Source organism: Lolium rigidum, chromosome 7 (genome assembly GCF_022539505.1).
Source record: "Lolium rigidum isolate FL_2022 chromosome 7, APGP_CSIRO_Lrig_0.1, whole genome shotgun sequence".
NCBI lineage: Eukaryota > Viridiplantae > Streptophyta > Magnoliopsida > Poales > Poaceae > Lolium > Lolium rigidum.
This window is the reverse complement of record NC_061514.1, coordinates 311,414,867-311,436,971: the sequence shown is the minus strand read 5'-3', so window position 1 is coordinate 311,436,971 and position 22,105 is coordinate 311,414,867.

Here is a 22,105-nt window from a genome sequence, read left to right as displayed (position 1 = left end):
TCGTCCGTGCCGCGCGAAGAGGTTGGGCCAACTCGAGTCCAGGCTCAACTTGGTGACGGCCTGCCGCGCGGGCGCGGAGGGGTTGGGCCAGCTCGACTCCAGGCTGTATCGCATTAATTAAGTTTGGATGTAGGGCCGGAGCAGCGCAAGGGAAGGCACGGCCACGGCCGGTCGTACGTGCACGCGCGCGCGCGTGTCTTGTTCCATCGGCAGGCGATTAATACGAGAGCCGTAAATTTTAGTGGATGCCATTAATTCTCGCGCGCACTTGGTTCCACAAACTCAATCAATGAAGGAAACAATTGATTGATTGATTGCATGTAAAAAAGGAAAAGACGGCGCTCTACCTAGCTCCAAGTTCCAACTAATTAAGTCTGCGCGAGCCGCCGGATCCTTTCCCTTTCTTTTCCGCGGCTGGTTTCGTTGTTTGTTTTGGAGTCCGCATTAATTTTCAACTCGCACTGCACACCAATCCCTTTTTTTCCTCCGCGCATCCTACTTTTTTTCTCCCTTCCTCAATTAATGTGGGTTTCACTCTTTCATGTTTCTCCACCCGACTCTTATTCTACTCCTTCTTTTTTTCTCGGTCATTATGAATTCAACTCATCCGCAAAATAAGTCCATCTTTTTCTTTTTCTTTTTCTTTTGAACGAGGATCCGCAATAAGGTTCTAGCCCGCCACAGGAAAGGGTCCCCTGCCCGCCACGACACCGGCTCTCGCCGGAGAAGAGAGGGACAGGGGCCGAGCAGCCCAGATCTGGTGAGCTCTAGAGAGAGGTCGGGAGGGTTCGAGACAGAAGTCGGGGCCTCCGGGTACGTCGTCGCCTATCTTGTCGCGTGCTTGGTCCAATTATATTCTACTCGAATAGTGTACCAAGCTTTTGGTATGAGTCGAATTAGTTATGGTGCAAGCTACCCATTATTCTTCTCGATCGTTGGCATGGTGCTTTAATATAGATCGTTATTTTATTCATGAGATATACCCCTATCATTTCATGTTTCATCCTGATTGACATTTGTTTTCCATTAAATATTAACTTATTAGGAGTGCTTTTGTGGGTAGTTCCTAGAACAAAAGAATCACCCCTAATACGAGAGAACAATTGGCACATAAAAATGATAGGTCAAATATGTTTCCAAGAATAAGACAATGACCCTAAATAATGCTTACCATCATCTCCATTTAGAACATTTAGAGCATCTCCATCCGCGTCCCCCAAAGCGTCCCCAAAGGTATTTGGGGAGCGCCAGACAATTTTTTTGTTCCCAGCCGCGTGCCCAAAAGCCTCCTTCTGTCCGGTGCGGCCAAATACGGTGTCCGGCGCCCCGAGCCCGTCCCCGGTCCACAGGGACTCCGGCGACGGACACAACGAGAAGCGAGGCGTGGGAGTGGCGGACCTGACGCATCAGCGACACATAAAAATTCGAATCCGCTCCCGCCACATCGCGCCTCTCCCGCCACAACCCACTCTCCAACCGCACATTTTTGCTCTCCCAAAAGATTTCACCGCCTCTCCCGCCGATTCATTTCTTCCTGCCGCCGTTGCTACTCTCTCCCTCCCGCCCTATCGGCAACAAGGCTGCCAAGGCCGTCTGGGCCGACGTAGCGGCGATCGAGAAGACGCCGGCATCGATCACATAGTGCCTCGCCGAGGTCTCCTCGACTCTGTCTCCTGCTACAAAAAGACTGACGAAAGGTGGGCGACGGCTGCTCAAGAGGCAAGAAGAGAAGATGGAGTTCAAGAAACGCAAGGAGGAGGACATGTCCCTGCTGACCGCGTCGACAGCTGGAATGTCTCCCCGGACGCGGGCGGCGCACAACTTAACTTCTAAAAAGGCATGATCCTCGACGACATCGAAACCAAAATGGCGGCGGCCGAGGCAACGACAACAACCCCACCCCGGAGGCAGAGCCGGCAACAGCAGGCGCGTTTGCGCGACAGTGTCTACTAGTACACATGCGTCGACGGCATCGGCATCGGCGTCGGCCTCGGCATCGGAGTAGATGTTCCATCGCAAAAGAAAGTAGGAGTAGGAATAAATATCCCACGCAAAAGAGAGTCAGGCACTACAGGCTAATAACTTACCTCTCAATAAATATGGCTCCTCGGTCCAACCTCCACCAATCTACAACCAATGGAAATGAAAATTCTCTGGAAATTTTCTCGTGGTTTCAAAAAACTCTCGGGACAAAAATTAGAGTGTGGCCCAAACGCACGCCCATCGCGACGTCTCTCTTTCTCATCTCACTTCCAGCCACACAATTCCCCTTGCATTCCCAAGAAATCTATGCGTCGCCGCTCGCCGTCGCCGGCATCCCACAGTCTCGTAGCCGCCGGAGCAGCTCTGGATCCTAACCTCCCGGCTGAATCGCTAGCCTACGCCGCATCCAGGCGCCTCCAATCGCAGATTTTCGGTAACCCTAGCTACAGGCCTGCCTGCCGGCGTCGAGGACGATGGGGCCTGGGCTCGCGCGGATATACTCGCCTCCAGCCCGGCCTTGCCGTCGGTTCACCGGCCATGGGAGACGCTGCTCGTCCACGACATCTAGAACGTCAAGGGCTCGCCACCCCCCTTCGAGGTCGCCGCCGCGCGCGAGCTCCGTCGCACCGCCGTCCGCTGCTCCGCTGGCATCTTCGCGGGGTCGCCCGACGGACATGGCCGTGAACGCCACATCTGAAGACCGGGAGGGGCGCGTCCACGTCCTGCAGGTGCTCGCCTCCAAGACCCATTGCGACGTCGCCGTTCAGGAGGAGCTCCTTGTCGATATCAAGGTCAGATTTCTTCCCCTTACTCGCGCCCGAATCATATCTGATTCCCCACCTAAACTATATTCCGAACATAACCGATTTGCAGCCACTGGCAGGAACGGGAATTTCTAGTACCTTCTTCCCCACGAGGCCTTCTGCCACTCCTGTCCATGGGTAAGGTATTATGTTTAAATCTCAACATACATAGTTGTTGCTTGCTTGCTGCTCGTACAAAGTACATACGTATATACTGCTGCTAGGAAGATAATTCCGCCGAATGTATTCTTCTGCTATGGAACTAGTACACCTTGCATGAAGTATTGTTATATACAGTCTTTCCGAAACAGGGTAGAAGCTAATTATTCATCCTAGCCATACTAAAATAAAAGCCTTTTCCTGCAGGCTGTGACTGGTGTGCTCGAGGACATGTGCTCGATCACCATTGACGATAGCGGTGTCCTCAGCCTGCAGCAGCAGCACTAGCAGGTACAGCACGTCAAGATCGACTCCGGGCACATGCCGTTGCACACCCACAGATCATCCAGGTACAGCGCAGGTTCAGGGGAAGCCGCGAAGAGCATGTTGTAGCAGCTAGAAAGCTCAAGGTCGTCTTGCTCTCCTTGTTGTTAAAGGCCCTTTTTTTGTGGGCGTTCTGGATTGGTGATGTGTAGTTCTCGTCATCAAATTTTGTTTATTTCCTGTGGTATTTGCTTGCTGTTGGTTGATTGTGATGATAGGCACAGATAAGAATAGAATGTAATACCTCCGTCCCAAAAAGGATGTCGTGGATTTGTCTGAATTTGAATGTATACATGCACTAAATAGTGTCTAGATACATCTAAGTTTAGACAAATTGGCAACATCCCTTTTTGGGACGGAGGGAGTACTACATTTGATCTTAGCTTATTACTCCTGGTATTCTTTCTTCACTTAATCTGTTATGTTTTGTCTGAGTCTAATAATCATCGCTTTTATCTACCAACGAGTATTTCGCTTCTGTTAAATGTTTTTACTGGACATTATGTTGTAAATCTAGAGGTACTATCCTTACAAGTATTTGCTTTATTAATATTATCCTTGACATAATCATTGTTGTGATTTTTATGTAATTAATCAATTTTCTGTTAACGGGCCTTTTTCCTGTTGTTACTGGACATCACTGGATAGGTGTTGTGTAATCTTGTTGTTAACATAAATGCAATGATCCAGTTATGCTTTTATGTGAAAACTGAAAAGTTGGGAACCTAAATTGTCAAATTGTGGAGGTTTTATCATGTTCAGACGAACCAGCTATACTCGAGTAGGTTTTAAACCATTAAATGTGTGTTGTTAATTCCAAGTGTTTTGCTGTATGCATGCACAGCCGAGCTTCTCGCCCCCAAGGCATACCGCAACAGCCGCTGTTGTTCAATAGTTTGTCGATATTGGCATCTGACGGTACCTACTTAGTCACACTCAAGTCGATTGTTGCACTTGTTTTTATATATACCACAGAAGCTTGTACGGGGGGGGGGGATATCTTCTCTGTTTGTTTGTTTGATTGTTGCACTTGTTTTTATATATACCGCAGAAGCTTGTAGGGGGGGGGGGGGATATCTTCTCTGTTTGTTTGTTTATTGCTTATACAAATTTGATTTGCTTGCACTTATATGAATTGGATTGAACTGACACTAGGAGACAATAATTAATAAGTGGTGCTGACTAAATGTATTACAAGCTTGCGATACTTTGACAGAATGTAACATGTTTTGCATTGAATCTTGATCTCTAGTTTTGCATTTGTGTTCCGTGTTCAGGCTTGATCTGTTATTGTTAATCTTCCAGTCTATTTTTCGTGCGTTATTGAAAGAAGTTCTTGTTGCTATACTTGGTTATATACATGCTCTTCCTCACGTATGACACTTAATCTTGGATGCCCGATCAGCCACTGTTTACATACTTGTTTATGCTGTTGTAGGACACACCTAATTCATTTTCTTCTAGTGTGACATCATTTTCATCGCCTACCTTGCGGCCCTTGACTTTGCCTCTCCGCCTCCAAACCTCGATTTCATTTTTGCTCATTCTCCTACCTGTTCTTGTAGTTAAGGACAAGGAGCTACTGCTGCTGCCACTGCCAGCATCCCTGGCCTCGGGTGCACCACAGGCTGACGCTTTCCGGCGCGCACCGAGACCACCATCCCCATCTCAGGGAGCTCCAGCTGTGCTCAAAGCTATGGCTGTGGTGTCCTAGCATTTTGGATTTGCATAGTTAGGGCCCTGATGCTGCAGAGAAATTCCATCTTTTGATTACACTGTCGTCATGTTTTTAATAATTACCTAGTTCTGCCTATGGAATTAGTGAATTTTTGGCATCTTGTTGAATATAAGGATTTCCATGTCTGTTTGGTATCCAAGTGCCAAATTTTGATCTTGTGCCAATTTAGTCCATTCATGACCGAAACCATCCTGGTATTTTTCTTATACTGTTCTTGCAGGTTTGACGTTGACAACCCTAGCTTACTTTGTCCAGTAGATTTTTTCTCCTTAGCCCTGCTTGATTGATGCCATTCCAGCAATGACCTTCGTATTTTGTGTGATGTAATCTTCTAGTGCGATGCAAAGCACCCAGTTTTGACATCAAGCGCCCTTCTTGCTTTGGTGATTTAACACTAAAAAACTGTTACATATGACACAACCTGGAATAGTTAAAGATGTTTCTAGCAAAACTTTAATTATGTACTTTCGACATGTTATTTCTTCTAAGTTAGAGAAATTCCATGAAACATATGAGATACTATTTGACTCCATAGATTGTTTCAACGCTATGCAGATAATATTTTAAGCAACCCTCTCATGATATTTCACTTTTCAATCTTTCAGATGACTTAGGATCTGCTCGAGAACATGTGCTCGATCACCATTGATGATAGCGGTGGCCTCAGCCTACAGCAGCAGCAATGTGAGGATGTGCAGCAGTTCGAGATCGATTCCAGGAACAGGCCATTACACACCCACATATCATCGAAGTGCAGCGCAGGTTCAGGGGAGGCCGCCGAGAGAATGTTGTAGCAGCTGAAAAGCTCAAGGTCATCTTGCTTTCCTTTTTTATGTACGTGGTGCTGCCTTATCACTATGTTGCTGGAAGTACTGGTTTGTAGATGGTGTATGTACCAGTTTGTGGTTGCCTGGGAAGTACTACATGCTTCTGTTAGTTTTGAGATCCATGATTGGCAAGCATGTACCACCTTTGTGGCTCTGCTGCTATAGTTTGAAACACCCTGATATTCTGGTTTTCTCGAAGTACTGAGTTCTATGTTATATTCTCGCAGATGCATTGTGTAGCTCTCTATGGGAGTCCTTTGTGTATTTTTAGTGTTGCATTGTTGTTGTCGTTTGTGATTTAGCAGGTGCTAGTACAGTGTTGTATATAAATATGCACGGCCGTTACTAGCTAGCAATCGAGCAAGCAATAATAAGTAATTTTGTTGTTGAAGGCCTTGTTTTTGTGGGTGTTCAAGATTGGTGATGTTTAGTTCTCTTCATCAAATTTTGTTTAATTGTTGTGGTATTCACTTGCCGTGGGTTGATTGTGTTGATAGCATGAATAAGAACAGAATGTTACTACATTTGATCTTAGCTTATTAATCCTATTGTACCTTAACTGAATCTGTTATCTTTTGTATATTTCTAATAATCATTGATTTTTATCTACCAATACTATACTTTCAAGTATCTGGCTTAGTTAAATGGTTTTACTGGACATTATGTAGTTAATATAGCTATATTATCCTTACAAGTATTTTCTTTATTAATACTATCCTCAAATAATCACTGTTGTGGTTTTTATGTGGATTAATCAATTTTCTGCTAAAGGGACTTTTTCTTGTTGTTACTGGATATTATGGGGATAGGTGTTGTGTAATCTAATCTTGTTATTAACGTGAATGCAATGAGCCAGTTATGCTTTTATGTCAAAAGTTGGGAACCTAAATTATCAAATAGTGGAGACTTTTTCATGTTGAGAACCAACTATGCTTGAGTAGGTTTTTAAATTGTTAAATGTGTGGTGTTAATTCCAAGTGTCTTGTTGTATGCAGGCAGTGCCGAGCTTCTCGCCCCCAAGGGATGCCGCAGTGACCTTGCCGCCGTGTTCAGTAGCTTGTCGACATCATCTTTTCATATATAGTGCAGAAATTTGCAGGGTGAGGATTTCTTATCCAGATGTTTGTTCACTGCTTATAAAAATGAGAGTAGGTGCGTTTTGCGCACCCGTATCTGTACCGTCCCATCAACACTACACTTTTTTCAGTATAATATGCTAGTTTTGGGTACCGTCTTGGTCATCATTTTTTGACTAGAGCATCTAAGGCGAAAGGGATCACGAGCTTGATAGAAGCATGAAGTAAAAAACCTGACAGATCAGTTTGCTAGCATCAGTTTGCTAGCAGTAGCTTGGCACCACTCATCCCAGGATGAGAAGTAATATGCATGCATCTCATTCTCAGATTTAGTGTGCACGTGGTACACCTCGCAGTGACAGACTGGGATTGTGTTCCCTACATCAACACATATGTTCCAGGCACATGAATAATGTAGCAACACGAGAAAGGAGAACATATGGAGATGAAAACAGGGAGCATTGCTGGATGGTGAGTCAAGAGGCATGATCAGATGAACAGTGATCTAGGAGGCTGATCATAACTAAAATCCCACCACTCACAAGCCCATAATTAGTCTGCTTGATTAAACTAGCAACCTGCAGACTAATGTCAGGAACTGCTCAAATCGGTAGCGGCCAGTGGCCAATTTGCCAGTACTGATAACCTCCAGCTAGCTAGGGTTTGATGGGGATGGCAAAATGGGGGAAGAGCGGATGCTCACCAGCAGCGCAAGGAGCGCGTCGCCGAGCATGGGTGCGTCGCGGGGGTGGGGATGCTCCTTCACGGGCGGTGCGGCACGAGCCGCTATTAGCACTTGTGCCGTTTATGTAGTACTTACGACAGGGGTAAGGTTCTCCCAGTTAGCCTTTAGGTTACTTCAAAAATTAAGATGTTGCTCTCTAGTCTTATCGGATGTTAATACAAGACAATGGTACAGATAAGTCAAACTCTTATGTCCCTATACCACAGAGCCCTACCCTACTTCCCTACAAGTTAATTAGAACACACCACAGAGCAACGCCGGTAACACCGTCTGCGCGCATGTGGCCAAGCTCTCGTATCCAAAGGGGAAACAGACGTCGCGGATACAGGTGCATAGTGAGCAGGTGCTCAGCCGAAACTTTTCCTATACAAATTTGATTTGCTTGCGGTTATATGAATTTGCTTCACTTGGAGAGAATGATGAATAAGTGGTGCTGACTGAATGTATCGGAAGCTTGTGATACTTTGATTTCATGTAACATGTTTCATATTGAATCTTGATCTATAGTTTTTCATTTCTATTCCGTATTGAGGCTTGATCTGTTATTGTTTCCAGAAAATAAACTCCAGTAAATGTGCATACCAGTCTTGTCTTTTGGTCTATTTTTTGTGTATTATTGAAATCGGTTATTGTTTCTATTGTTGGTTATATATGCTCTTTCTCAACTATGACACCTAATCTTGTATGCGTGATCAGACACCCGTTTACATGCTTGTTTGTGCTGCTGTAGGACAGTTATCCACCTAATTCTTTTTTTTCTAGTATCATCATTTTTGTCACGTACCCGCGGCCCTCGACTTCGCCTCTCTGCCTCCAAACCTCAATTTCATCTTGCTCAATCTCCTGGTTGTTCTTGCAGTTAAGGACAAGGAGCTACTGCTGCTGCCCTAACAGTGCCCCTCGCCTCGGATGCACCACAAGTTAGTGCTTGCCGCCACGCACCGAGACCGCCATCCCCATTTTAGGTGAGCTCCAGCTCGTCTGTGAGTTGTGGTTGTGGCATTGTAGCATTAGGTTTTGCGTAGCTAGCATCGTAGTGCCGCACAAATTGCCATCTTTTGATTACACCATCATCATGTTTCCAATAATTGCCTAGTTCTACCTATGGAATGTGGGTATGTCTTTGGTATCCAAGTGCCAAATTTTGATCTTTGACAATTTAGTCCATTTATGCCCAGAACCATCCTAGTATTTTTCTTGTACCTGTTGTTGCAGATTTGACATTGACATACGTAGCTAAGTATCTGAAGTCAATTTTTTCTCCTTCGGCGTGCTTGATTGACGCCATTCCAATATCATCCCGTCTGATAGATGTGGCCTACATACTTTGTGTGATGTATTCTTCTAGTGCGATGCAAAGCACTGAGTTTTTTTACATCAAGTGCCCTGCTTTATTTGGTGATTTATATAATTTTTTTGCATATGACACCACCTGGAATAGTTATATAGGTCGCTATTGCAAGCAAAACTTAAATTTTGTACTTTTGACATGTTCTTTCTTGTAAGTTATATATATCCCTTGAAAGATAGACGATCCTATTTGAGTCAATTGTTTGTTTCAACACTATGCAAATCATTTTTTCAGCAATCCTCTCCTCATATTTCCCTTTTCATTTTTTCAGACTACAATGTTGAAGATTTGGTACATGTGTTAGAAGCTCTTCCTCGATCGCTCGACTTGACCAAGGCGACGAGGATCGAGTTCCAGGGCGCTTCCCCTTGTCTCACATTCCTCTTACATCTTCCCTGCTGCCTGTCACTGAGCACTGGAGAAACGTGTGGGTGGTGGCAGGGAGCATGTGTTCACTGCCTTCTCAGATAACACTCGAGAGAATGATGCAAGGTGGCCATCTGAATTTTCTCCTTCCTTGACCAGCGGCATGCTCAGGTTCAGTTAACAGGTTTACGAGGTTTCTCCCGCACTTGTACTGCTTTTTTTGATCAGTACAAATACACCACATACTTATGGAAGTGCTTCTCACATATGAACATCTTTGTTTATGGTTAGACTCGGCTTCTAGTTTTAGGGATGCATAATATGTGGTTTTCCTTTGGTTGCCTAATTCTGTTGTCTTCGGTTTCGTATTATGTTGAATGTTTTGATTATTGACTTGATTAATTAGCAACCCCTTCAACAAAAATTCTGTTTGTAATGCATGTGCCTTGTACTTCTGATCACTTTCATTGTTTTTTATCGGCACAAAAAACAATTGTCGTGCCGCATGGTATGGATAGTTCAAAGGTCACAAAAAAGATTCCACTATAATCCTTGAAGTTGTGGAAGGCTTGCCATATCTGCTTCATCGGTGCTCGCAAATAAACCTCGCCGAACACCTTCACCATTTCAACGACAAAACGATTGACACATTTGATAGCTTGGCTCTCACCCATCGCCAAATGGTATTCAACTAGATCATTTGATATCCCGGATGCCAACATACGCAAAGCAGCGGTGACTTTTTGCTCCGTACTATGCCCTAGTTCTGTGGCAGCATTCCTCCATTGCTCAAAGAATTTTTCATACTTCTTGAACTCCTCTGGGATTCTCTTGAACAAATTGATGCTCATCCGAAAACGACGACAAAAATAGCTCTGGCATTCTCCGCAAAATAGCGACACATCAGCTTCTCGTGTCCTTCTATCCTCTCCCGCCACAATTTATTTCGACCAAGAACGGAGCCACCATGCTTCGGCCTCTTCTTTACGCACATAGCCCATACCATTGCCATCTCTTCTTCTTCTTGAATGTCCCATTCTTCATCGGATGAATCGAATGAAGAGCTCATCTATCCATGAAGCGCAATAAATTCAACAAACGAACTAAAAAAATCTAATTCAAAGAAGGCCGACAGATACCTTCGAGCACCTTGCGGGCGCTCCGGATGCAGGGAAGTTGCGGCGGCGATTTGGCGACAGCGGAGCGGCGATTCGGACGCCTGAATGTGTGGCGGCTGCAGGGAAGTGGCGCCTCATTGTTTTTCGGGTTCGGAGTCGCCTGGTGGGCGCCGCAAAGCGGCTGGAGGAGAAAGAGGTGGAGGTATCTCCGGTGGCGGAGCGACCGCACGGAAGTTTTAGAGCGGCAGTTGGACTTCACGCACTCGCCTTTTCCTTTAACGCACACGGTGCGGTGCGCTGAACCGCAATTTCGCGCGCTGAGAAAAATATTACACGCCGCACGTCTGCTGGAGTAAATTTTTTTCGCACCAGCACGCTAAATTGACTTGATTAATTAGCAACCCCTTCAACAAAAATTCTGTTTGTAATGCATGTGCCTTGTACTTCTGATCACTTTCATTGTTTTTTATCGGCATATATAATTCTATTTACATCATATTATGATCTTTACATTTCAGCCTTTTCCATTTTTGTAGTATCAGTCTCACAACAATAAGCATGTGATCTGACCAACTGACCACTTTCTTCAACAACTGATTGTTCTTTTTCTCGAAGCTACATCACGAAGATGGGGCACTGCAAAAATTCAAAAGTATCAACTTTAAGCATGTATGTCTTTCATGCTGCTCAACCCAGGCATGTTTCTGTTGGTGTGCCATTTTCTCTGAGATGGGGTTGTTGATATTTTTCGAGAAAACGCAATGACATTGCGTTTCATTTCATTGCAAAGAAGAGTTGGTTACAGATGGTAGCCACCTAGGCGACTCACAGATGCCAGAATTCAGTGTACATCCCAGTCCGTGGGTAGGATATCGCGAAGGCCAGCCGCACCGGCTCTCGCCCAAAGCGTCACTTCTACTCTAAACTGCTCACACACGCGCTGGACTGTAGGCCTCTCTCCCTCAAAGACGCAAGCGTTTCGGTGTTTCCAAATGAGCCAAGGGATGAGCGGGGTGACAGTGGCAAGACCCTTGCGCATTTGCTTCGGAGTTGCTTGCCTCGCCAAGATCCACCATTCGCTGATTGTGGGCTCATTGTCAGGTGGCCTGCAGGTGAGCCTAAGAAATGCCAAGGTGTCATGCCAGACATGCCTTGATAAGGGGCATGCAAGCAGTAGGTGTTGCATCGATTCCGGTTCCTGATCGCATAGGAGACATCTGGGATGGTGTTGTACGCCGTGTCTCTGCAGCCGCTCTGCTGTCCAACACCGGTCCTTGTGAGCAAGCCAGTGGAAGAACTTTACTCGCGGCGGTGCCCAGGTTCTCCAGATCAGTCTCCAAGCATTGCAGCTCTTGGATCCTTGGAACATGCTCAAGTAGCAAGTCTTGGCAGAATATGTTCCGCTAGCATTCCAACGCCAAATCATTTGATCTGGTTGGTTGGTGGGTGTGAATTGCTCCACCTTCCTCCAAAGCAGCAGGTATTGGCCGAGCTCACGGACGCCGATGACGCCCTGGATATCACGAGCCCAGCGGTGCGCGAGTAGTCCGTCGGCGATCGACGTTCCCTTCCGGCGTCTCTTGGGGATGTAGGCATACAGTTCCGGTGCGATTTGACTGACGGAGCGGCCGTCAATCCAGCGGTCCTCCCAGAACCTGCCGGTCTGCCCGTCGCCGGCAATCATGTAGGTGGAGGCGAAGAACAAGCAGCGCTCCTGCTGGGTGAATTGCAAGTCTAGGCCGCTCCAGGCTCTGTCTTGGTCGGTTCTACTGAGCCACAGCCAACGTAGGCGTAGTGCCAGCCCAGCCCTCTCCAGATCATGGACGCCGAGGCCTCCAAGCGAGATTGGCCGGCTTACAGTGCGCCAATTGACATGGCAGTGTCCACCGCTAGCCTCGGCTCTGCCCTCCCAAAGAAATCCACGCTGTACCTTCTCCAGCATCTTGATGATGCACTTTGGCGGCTGTAGAACCAGGATCTGGTGCAGGGGGATTGCAGCCAGGGCGGCTTTGACGAGCAGGAGCCGCCCCGATCAGTCCATGAGCCTGGACTTCCAAGTTGGAAGTTTAGCTGCAGTCTTGGCCACCAGCCGTTGTTGATATTCATTGTGAAGGTACTTGAGGTGAGGTTGCTCTGCCATTAGAACTTGTTTCTTTGGTCGAATTACGATGCTATAGTATATGTGCGTAGTTGCTACTGGTAGAGTTAACTAATCTCAACATTAAACCAAATTTAGATTTAATGTGGGGCGACCTGGAGTTTCAGTTTTTCAAGTGCTGGTCTTGGGTATCTGCTACCTTGTGGTTGTTTGGGGCTGAATTGGACTTAAATGATACAAGTGACTATGCTCTTTTGTTTGGTTGGCTAAGATGAATTTTGTTGTTGCCTTGTTGATGCTTGTGGTGCTAGTTATTGAAATATGGATTTCTATTTGGTGACTCGGAGATGGCTTTCAGTTCCATCCTTTCTATTTCATGATGAGTTATATGCTGGATCATCTGGAGTTGATTCTGCATATGTCTTACATGAGAAGCATTATTCTGTGGTTGCTAAAAAACAACAAGATGGAGGAGGAGATGACTCCACTATTCACTTATTTCATGTCTCTCAAGGTATTGGCCAAAGGCATCTTGATCAAGTTTTCGTACTTTTACATCTGTTTGTGTTAGAGCTTCTGATTCATATGTGCGGCTGGTTATCGAAAGATGGATTTATGTTTCCTTACTTGGAGATGGCTTTAACCAGTTCCATCATTTCTATTCATGATGACTTATATGCCGGAACTGGAGTTGATTTTGAATATGTATTGCAGGAGAAGCATGATGCCGTGGCTGAGAAAAACACCAAGCTGGAGGAGATGATGACTCCATTATCCACTTCTTTCCTGTCTGTCAAGGTATTGGCAAAATGCACCTGTTGCATGATGAACAACGCTGAGCTCTCTAGTTTTTTTTTTCATTGCGGAACTATTCCAGATTTTGTGACCTGATTACATGTTACATTCGATTTTAAGAATAGTTTATCAATTAACTGTTGCAAGGATGAACCTTAATTGCCTTAATTGCATTGGACTATATATGCAAGCAGGATGAGCTGTTGTATCCGAATGATTTAGAAATTAAGTAAGTTCCTTGCTCGCATGTGTTATTTGATAACTAGTGAACAAATTGATGTTGTTGCCGATGTGATCATGTAGTTGCAATGGATATGCTTTTTAAAAAATGCTGTAATGTTGCTAGTGGTTGAGTTAATTAATGTTAACCTTGAGCCAGATTTGATTTAATGTGTGCAGATGCTTATCGAAAGATGGATTCTTTGGCATGACTTGGAAATTGCATTGCCAATTGCACTAGTTAATAAGAAAGGATAGGGAACTAGACCAGTTGGTCAGATTAGTCTCATTTTGGTTTTTGCATTTCAGTAGCTCAAGGAAGAGGATGAACAAGACTCGGAGGGATCATAGCTAGATCCTTCTAATTTCTTTCCGGCCCCAGCGGTGTTGCATCTGCTATACATGTGTACTATTTCGGTCATTGTAATGTTGAGTAATGGTCGACGTTGTAAACATCTTTACTACTATTTTGCTTCCGAGCAGGAGTGTAACTGCTTCCTTTGGGATGTTTTTTTAAGCTTGCGACTCTGGCTGGTTAGGCTTCTGAAGGAGTGGGATTATGTGTCTTGGAAGTTTCAGGGTAGCTAGATATGTATAGTCAAATCTCCAAGACTTTATATTTTGATGACTAGATGATGTTATTTTGAGCTAAACTCGGCAGTGTCTTCATGTGGCGTTGGTTCTTGTAACCTTGAAACAATTCTTGGACCTGATCATCATCAATGTGTAGCTAACTAGCTAGCCTAGTTGTATTTACTTTGGTCGCCACTTTGTGTGTGCACTATTTTGTTGTAATTTTGCATCAGAGCATCAACATAAGCTTTGAAGGCATGAGATGTATGTATAGATCGCCTCTGCTGTGGAAATTTCATTTGCCGATGCTACATTGTATGTGCAAATTTAACGAGGCGGTAGATGTGTGTAAAATTTATGGAGAATAATCATTACTTTTTTATATTGTTCTTGAGAGTCTCTCAGCAATTGATCTACGTTCCTTTGAAATCTGAGTACCTGTACGTGTACGAACTAAACGGTGAGTATATCGACGTGCGTGAAAGAAAAGAGATCAAACAAGGCTAGCTCTTGGTAGCATATTTTATATAAATAGTCTCCTTATTGAGAATTTCATAAATTTGCTCCCGACGAGTGTTGAAGATTGTTGGGTGACACATTGCTACCTCAAGACTCCTTTTGAGAATTCTAGAAATTTACAGTCGAACTTTGATTGTTGGATGAGTCATTTCTACCTTACGGACTAGCCGTCTTCCCTGTTCTCATTGTACCCGTATGAATTGAATTCTGTGTCTACTGCTCCAATGTGATTCAGCGGCCGGATAAAATGGACCCCTTCTGGTCATCGAAGGGGCACCATAATAATGGAGAGAGGTCCATGTAGTACTAACTGAGAAGCGCTGCAAATTCAAGAGTTAATACATCATTGGGAACCACCAATGCAGTGTTCTGGAGTCAGTCTCCTTGAAATATGTACGGTCCCATAGCTGAAAGGATCCGTGTATAATAGAGCACATTTATTGAGAGAGTCCATGTCAGCAATCCGTGTGAAGAGGCATCCATACCGTCCATTTTTTGTGAGATCTCTCCCTCTCGACAAGAAGCCACCAAAGATAGAACCAAAACAATTCTCCCTTCCCTCCTAAATATGCCTATATATATGAATCCACTGTCACTAATCCGCGTGCGGTATCGTGTGTGACTTGTGACTTTGGACTTTGGCGAGGAGAGGAGAGGAGAGGCTGTGGCACTATGGCTGGACCACTCGGGCGACTGATCGGAGGCGAGATGAGTGCGTGGCGTGGGGAGCAGATGAGTTCCGGATTTCAACAGGTATTTGACTCCCAAACACAGCATCGTAGATCCTGGAGTTTTTTTTTGGGACCGAGGACTTTGGCGAGGAGAGGAGAGGAGAGGGAACCACGGCCGGATCACTTGGTCGGCAGATCGGAGGCGAGACAAGCGCGTGGCGTGGGGAGCGAGCCATGCTTGTCGACTCCGGCGAGCAAATGACTTCCAGATTCCATCAGGTATTTCACTCCCCACCACTACATCGTCTATCCTGGAGTTTTTTGTTGTCTGTTTTTTGAAGTGCGTTCATCTTGATTTTGCTAGTAGGAGCGCACCTAGCCTCGTCCGTTCTCAGCCTGGTTTGTTTGAGCCGATTAGAAAATGTTTTTTGAACATGTCCAATTAGTGAAGACCAGCGCAAAATCAGACTTAATTTTGTTCTTATAAATACACGTTTGTGTAGTTGCATGATGATATGGAGCGATAATTCAGCAATCATTTTACCTTGAACGTGTGTATGCACTTCATGATTTTTTCCTGTGCGAATGCGGATGGAGAATTGTGTGGACGAGACACCAGAGTAGAGCGGTGCCTCAGGTTCGCACGTGCGTGTGGTCCTCGCTAAAATGTTTTCACACCACGTGATATCGATCCGACGGATACAGACGGTGGGCACCGTGTAAGACAAGAACGAGCCCAGGCAATAATTAGATTTAGGGTTTTATTAAGCAGTTTGGGTTACGCAGATACTTAATCCCACCTTTATAACCACCCATATATCGAAACCCCATGCCTCCAATATTCTTGGGCGAAGAAAGCCACACCTACGACCTCCAATGCATCTTCCTTTTACCGTCTTTAAACCCCCACCATAAATCAACTATAAGCTTTCGCATTTCTTCACAAGTAGCAACATGAAGTTGGAAGTAGCTCATCACATAAGTCGGAATGTCTTGAATCACAACTTCAGCATTATTTCATTCCCCAGCCTCGACAAAGTTCATTCCGACAAGCCATTGACACATCTCCACATACGATCAAAAAGATAGTGGAAAGTAATGAATCGAGAGTGTGGCCAATTTGAGTAGGCATGCCTAGGTAGGAGTCCTGGAGAGATTCATTGTGAACACCAAGTTTATTTTTTTAGCTCCTCTTTCAATCCTACATGACAACCATCACCGGAATCCCACCAAAACTTGCATGTGGACCTATGATATGTGTGAAAGTGTGGTGGAAGGTGTAATGGTGCAAAAATAGCTCCCCGGTGTGACCTTCCTCACATTCGGACGATAACACTTAGCAGATTCTCCGAAGCGCGGATTGCTCTGAAACCCTGATATATGTGGGGGATGAAGAGGGAGAGTACTTCTTGTATTGCAAATAGTATGGGTATATACACATTGTATTAAGTAACACTAATAAATAGTCAACAAAAAGTAAAACTAATTTAAAAAATAAATATAAGTATTAGATGAAATAAAATAGAAAGGAAAATGCCATATGGTGCACGGCAAAGGGAAGAGCGCACGGGAAAGGCGGCGTTGCAGTGCGTCCCAGTTGCGCGCACGGCAAAGGGTAATGCACGACAATGCCCATCGTTGTTTCCTTGCTTCCAATTTTTACCGTGCGCTACCTAGGGTTTACTGTGGCAGACTTTATATGTCTCTGGCTTGCCCTTGTTGGTCGACAGCACCGGAGCTGTGGGAGGAGCATCTGAAGAATTCTTCTTTGGAAGAGTGGAGGAAGATTTGGCGGCGGCACCACCGGTTGTAGAGCTGCTGGCGGCGGTAACACTCTTCTTCTTCACCATTGTCTAGATCTGGGGAAGATTGGAGAAGCGGTGGTGGCGGTGCAGCAGTTACGGAAGGAAGAAGAAAGGCAAAGACAGATGTGAGAAAAGATTAGGGGTTTCTTGCCCCTTTGGAGATCTTAAGAGGAGAAGAGTTGCGTGGGCACGTGTCGTTGATGCCAGTCTATCAAGCGGAGCTTTTTCCAATTGATGGTTGCAGGAATCGAGGAGACGCCTTGGTAACAGGTCACAGTTCTTTACACTCTGCAGAGGTGTGTTGCTTTACCCATAAGAGATCTTAACCTTGATGCCAACCGGGCAGCTTTCCCGTTCACACTTCCTTCGGTGTGAGGCCCGGTATAAGGTCATAGTCAATCATATTCCTCCGCTACCTCGCACACCCACCCTTTGTTGCAAACCCCGACCCTGGGTCCTCGCCGGTCCCATTATTCCCGTAATTTCAGGGTGGACCCCGACCACGACGACAGTCTGGGATTGAACCAAACTCCTTCGCCGGTAGCTGCAACCCATCATAGACCACATTACCGTGGGGAATTAGAAGGGGATCCCCACCCACCAATTGTTCCGCAGGCAGCAACCGCTACGGTAAGCAACAGCTATACCGTGGGGAATTAGAAGGGGCTCCCCACCCACCAATTGCTCCGCAAGATACAACCGTCTACGGTAAGCGCATCCGTTGATGTACAAGAGGTGGAAATACAATTGACTATTCCGTCCCGCATCGTCGCCGGCCGATTCCGGCGATCCCCGGCCGCCATGGCCCTCGCCATGGGGTGCATCTGCACCGCCACGCGACGGCGCACCAGATCCACGGCATCGATCTGGTTCTTAGCCGCCCCTTCGCTGATTCCCCTCTCGTTTGTCCGCACGGTGGTGCGGAGCTCACCGGCGCCTCAGGCGTGATGGCGCCGCCGGGCCTTCGCCGCCGTGGTGCGGAGCGCTGCGGCGCTAGTCGGGCTTGGCATGGCCTGGCCAGGTGCCGCCGTGCCTTCGGCGCGCGCCGTCGTGGCCGCCACGGCCACGCCTGCCGTCTGCTCGCTCCAGGTACATGCGCCGCCTCTCTATTACCCTCTGTGCTTGTTCTTCCTTCTCTTCTATGTGCTCTGGCCATGGCTTTCCTCCTTGTGGAGGTCTGCCATGCTGTTGCTGCTGCTCTGCTGCGCTTAGCTCGCTGTGTGTGCGTATGTTGCTCTGCTGCTGCCTTGATGCTTATGCTGCTGTGCTGTGCATGCGGCTCTCTGCTCTAGCTAATGCTTGTGCTGCTAAGCCTATGCTCATATTCATGCTCGTTCTTCTTCTGTGCCGCCTCCATACTTGCTCATGAGCAAGCTGTGATGCTCATGGCTTGCCATGTTGCTCCAGCTGTTGTTGCTGTGACTGGATAATCATGTTTGGCCCTGGGTTCTTGCCCCTGGCTTGATTGTTGTGATTAATCCTTGCATATTTGCAAGTGCCAGTGCCTCTGGCTAATTCATTGTGTTCAAACTCATGATTATGCTCAAGTGAGCATTACTGTTGGCTTATCAGTGTGATTCAGTGATGAATTGATATGTGCTTTTCTTGTGTATTATGATCCTTTGGTTCATCAAGCCTTTGATGTGCTTCTGGATACAATTATAAAGTCATTAATTCAGTTATCTAATTATTCAGTTATGACTTGGTTGGATTTCTTCAGTAGCTGGTTAATTCCTGTTGTGGTACTAGGCTATGGCAATCTGTAGCAAGAGCTAGCAAGCTCTGATGATCATCTGATCATCATTTGCTTGATAGTTAACTGCTGTGTTCCTTTCTGTGACTCTCTGGGGCTCACTCTGTGCTGTGTATGCATCACACAGGCTTGGCCTGATGTGTGCTGTTGCTTGCTTAAGCATCAATTGATGCCTGCCATGATCTATTTGATCATTTGCAAGACCCTGGTGCATCAATTGCTTGTCTGTTTCATTTATCTGTTTATCCTTGCTTGATTAGATGGATAAATGATGTGAACTGTGATTCAGTGATGATCATTTCAATGAATTTGTTAGGGCTAGCTGGATGCCAACCACTGGTTGGGTACCCTAGCCCACTACTGAACCTTTCTGGTGATGATGTGGTGGTTCTAAGTGTTGGCTGTGGGTTGAGGTAGCCCTGGCAGCACTGTGATGCTGTCAAGGGTAGCTCCCCCTTTCTATGGCTTGCTGTGCATGGACAAATGCTTTCTGGCTGATCATGTTTGACTGCCAGAAGCCTTTTGATGTTGACAATACTGGTAGAAACTTGTATTTCTACCATTCTGATGGTGTAGCTAGACTGTTAGGTGCTTGGTGACTTGGAATGGCTAATTAGGATCAAATCCATGATGGATTTCTCTGGTTGTGTCATCTGTTTTGACACAACCAGGTGTTCCCTTGGTTGTTTTCCTTCTAGCCTTTGCTTTATTTATCGGCACCAAATGGTTTTGCAACCAAGTGATGATACATCCAGGGTTTCCTACCCTTATTTGATTCTGTGATGCATGTGTATGCTTATTGATGAGCAAAGCATGTGTTTGCTCGGAGTTCTTTTGTGTATACCTCACTCCAGCTCCTAGAAAATGAGTGTTGGTGTAGAGGATTGCTTCTGTGTTGTTCTTGTGGTTGATTTACTTGCCCTGCTCCTCCTGGTGAGCTTGATGCCTCTTGGTTATGTGATGTGGTGGTGGAAATGTGTTGAACAGCAGTGGCTGTTTGAGCTGTTCTTATGCTCTTGGCTGACCTTGTGACTTACTCTGTGAAGTTGCTGTCGATCAAATGATCTAGGGTTTACTGTGGCAGACTTTATATGTCTCTGGCTTGCCCTTGTTGGTCGACAGCACCACCTGCAGCATTGTGGTGACTCACTCTGGTGTGTGTGTTGTTACACATGCACACAGCCTTGTGTGCTGCCTGGTTGTATGTGTGTGCATGTCCAGCTTGGGACTTGTGCTGTGGAGAGATCAGCTCGGCAGCTTGATCATATCCCCTTCATTTCCTTTATTTGCTAACCTGCCAAGTGGCTTTGCCACTTGGCTTAACTCTTGTCTTGCTTTGTTTTGTGCAGGGAATCAAGTATCGATCAGGATGAACTCAAGATCATCAAGATCAAAGAATTCATGAAGATCACAATGTAGTTTAGGTCATTTAGATATCTTGTAATTTTCCTTTTTCTTTTTCTATTTACACTATTCTTGTAATGTATTGTAATTCATTTATTTTCTCTTATGAATATTGTAATGACAATGTAAATTGTGTGATGATCAATAAAGCTCAAAGTTTTCCCTAATGAGCTTTACTTTATTATAATTGTTCATATTGTTTATTATTGACTTTATACTTAATGAATTTCCTCACAATTGAATTATTTAGGGTAATTATTTAATGTTTGAATTTGAAATTCAAATTCAACATTGTTTTGAATTCAACCATGTCACTTTATTTAGAATTCAATCATGCAAACTCTCCCCTCTCTTCTCCAAACCCTAAACTAGTTGAGTGAGATACAAGTTTATCGCACTCTCGAAACCCTAACCCCGTAAGGTGTCGAGAGAGAAACTTGTTCCCCTTCGATGCAGCTTTTATTTAAAAGCGCGAAATTTCCCCGAATTTACCATGCAATGCACATCCCTTTCTAAAATCTACCCCTCGATCGTCTCTAAACACGGGACATTACAGTCCTTGAGCTCGACACGCCGTGCCTGCGCGCCTTCATCTACGACGGGCCCCTCGTGGAGCTGTCCATGGGATCGCCGGCCACCAAGCTGGCATGGGTCGACTTGACCCTCGGATGCGTGTACGGTGAAGAGAGACGGGTAGTCCAGGTATGGTCCCTCCCTTTCTGGCAGTTTCTCTGCCGCCTCCGGCACGCGAAGGCGATCAGGCTGAAGGTTCCGACCATAGAGAACATCACTGTGGACGAGGACGACGCCCAACAGGAGCACTTGGTCACGTTTCCTGCTCTCGAACGGCTGGAGCTGGAAGGAACGTTTGACCCAGGCCGCAGAGACGTCGCTGCCGCTGCCATTGCCAACTTGCTCCAGTGCTGCCCCGTGGTGAAAGATTTGCGGATTCAGATTACCAGAGATCCCAGCTGGTGCTACCGAAACAGTCTCAGTCTCGCTCACAAGAGCAGGGAGGCGCCGTTATCCGGTTTTGATGCATCCATGGACCTGTTCCGGAGGCGCTATGCAAAGGAGATGGTTCCTCTTATGCTCGACGGTGACGATGGTGCATCACAGGTTAAGGAGCTCCCTGGTTTGAGTGGTTGCTGGTTCAGTTGCTTGGAGAATCATTTGAAAAATGTGACGTTGCAATTTGAGTTGAACGAGCTGGAAAGCTTTGAGGTTTGCCTCGCCAAGTTCTTCGCAGAAAATTGCAAGGTTCTGGATGTCCTGCAAATCGATGATGGGAATCTCAACTTTTTAAGCCATATCAATTGGACGGTGAGGCGGTGGAGAGCTAATGCGTTGGAACAAAGGAAACAGATTGGACAGGAGTCACCTGACTCGTCCAAATGTAAACATGGAGGGAAACGGAAACATCAGTACGACTTGCAACGCAAAGTAAAATCCAAATCTTAGGACTGTAATTTTTTTTGGTTTTCGAAGAACTTTGTTTCCGGCCTTTCTAGATGGTGTGGACAAAACCTATTATCGAAAATGAGTGCTTAAACCGGCAACAAAGATGTAGTTAGGCCAGACCAAGAAAACCCTACATATTTCTTTTTCTTCTCTTAGCGAAGTTTGTGCTGCCAACGGATGGTCCATAGGGAGCAACAATGTTTCCTGTCATGGTCGACCTGGACGATGGTTCCTTGCAGGTTGCGGTGCTTGCTTGCCCGACTGGTTGCAGATTCCGTTGCTTGGAGAATTATTTGAAAAATGTGACATATGGGTTT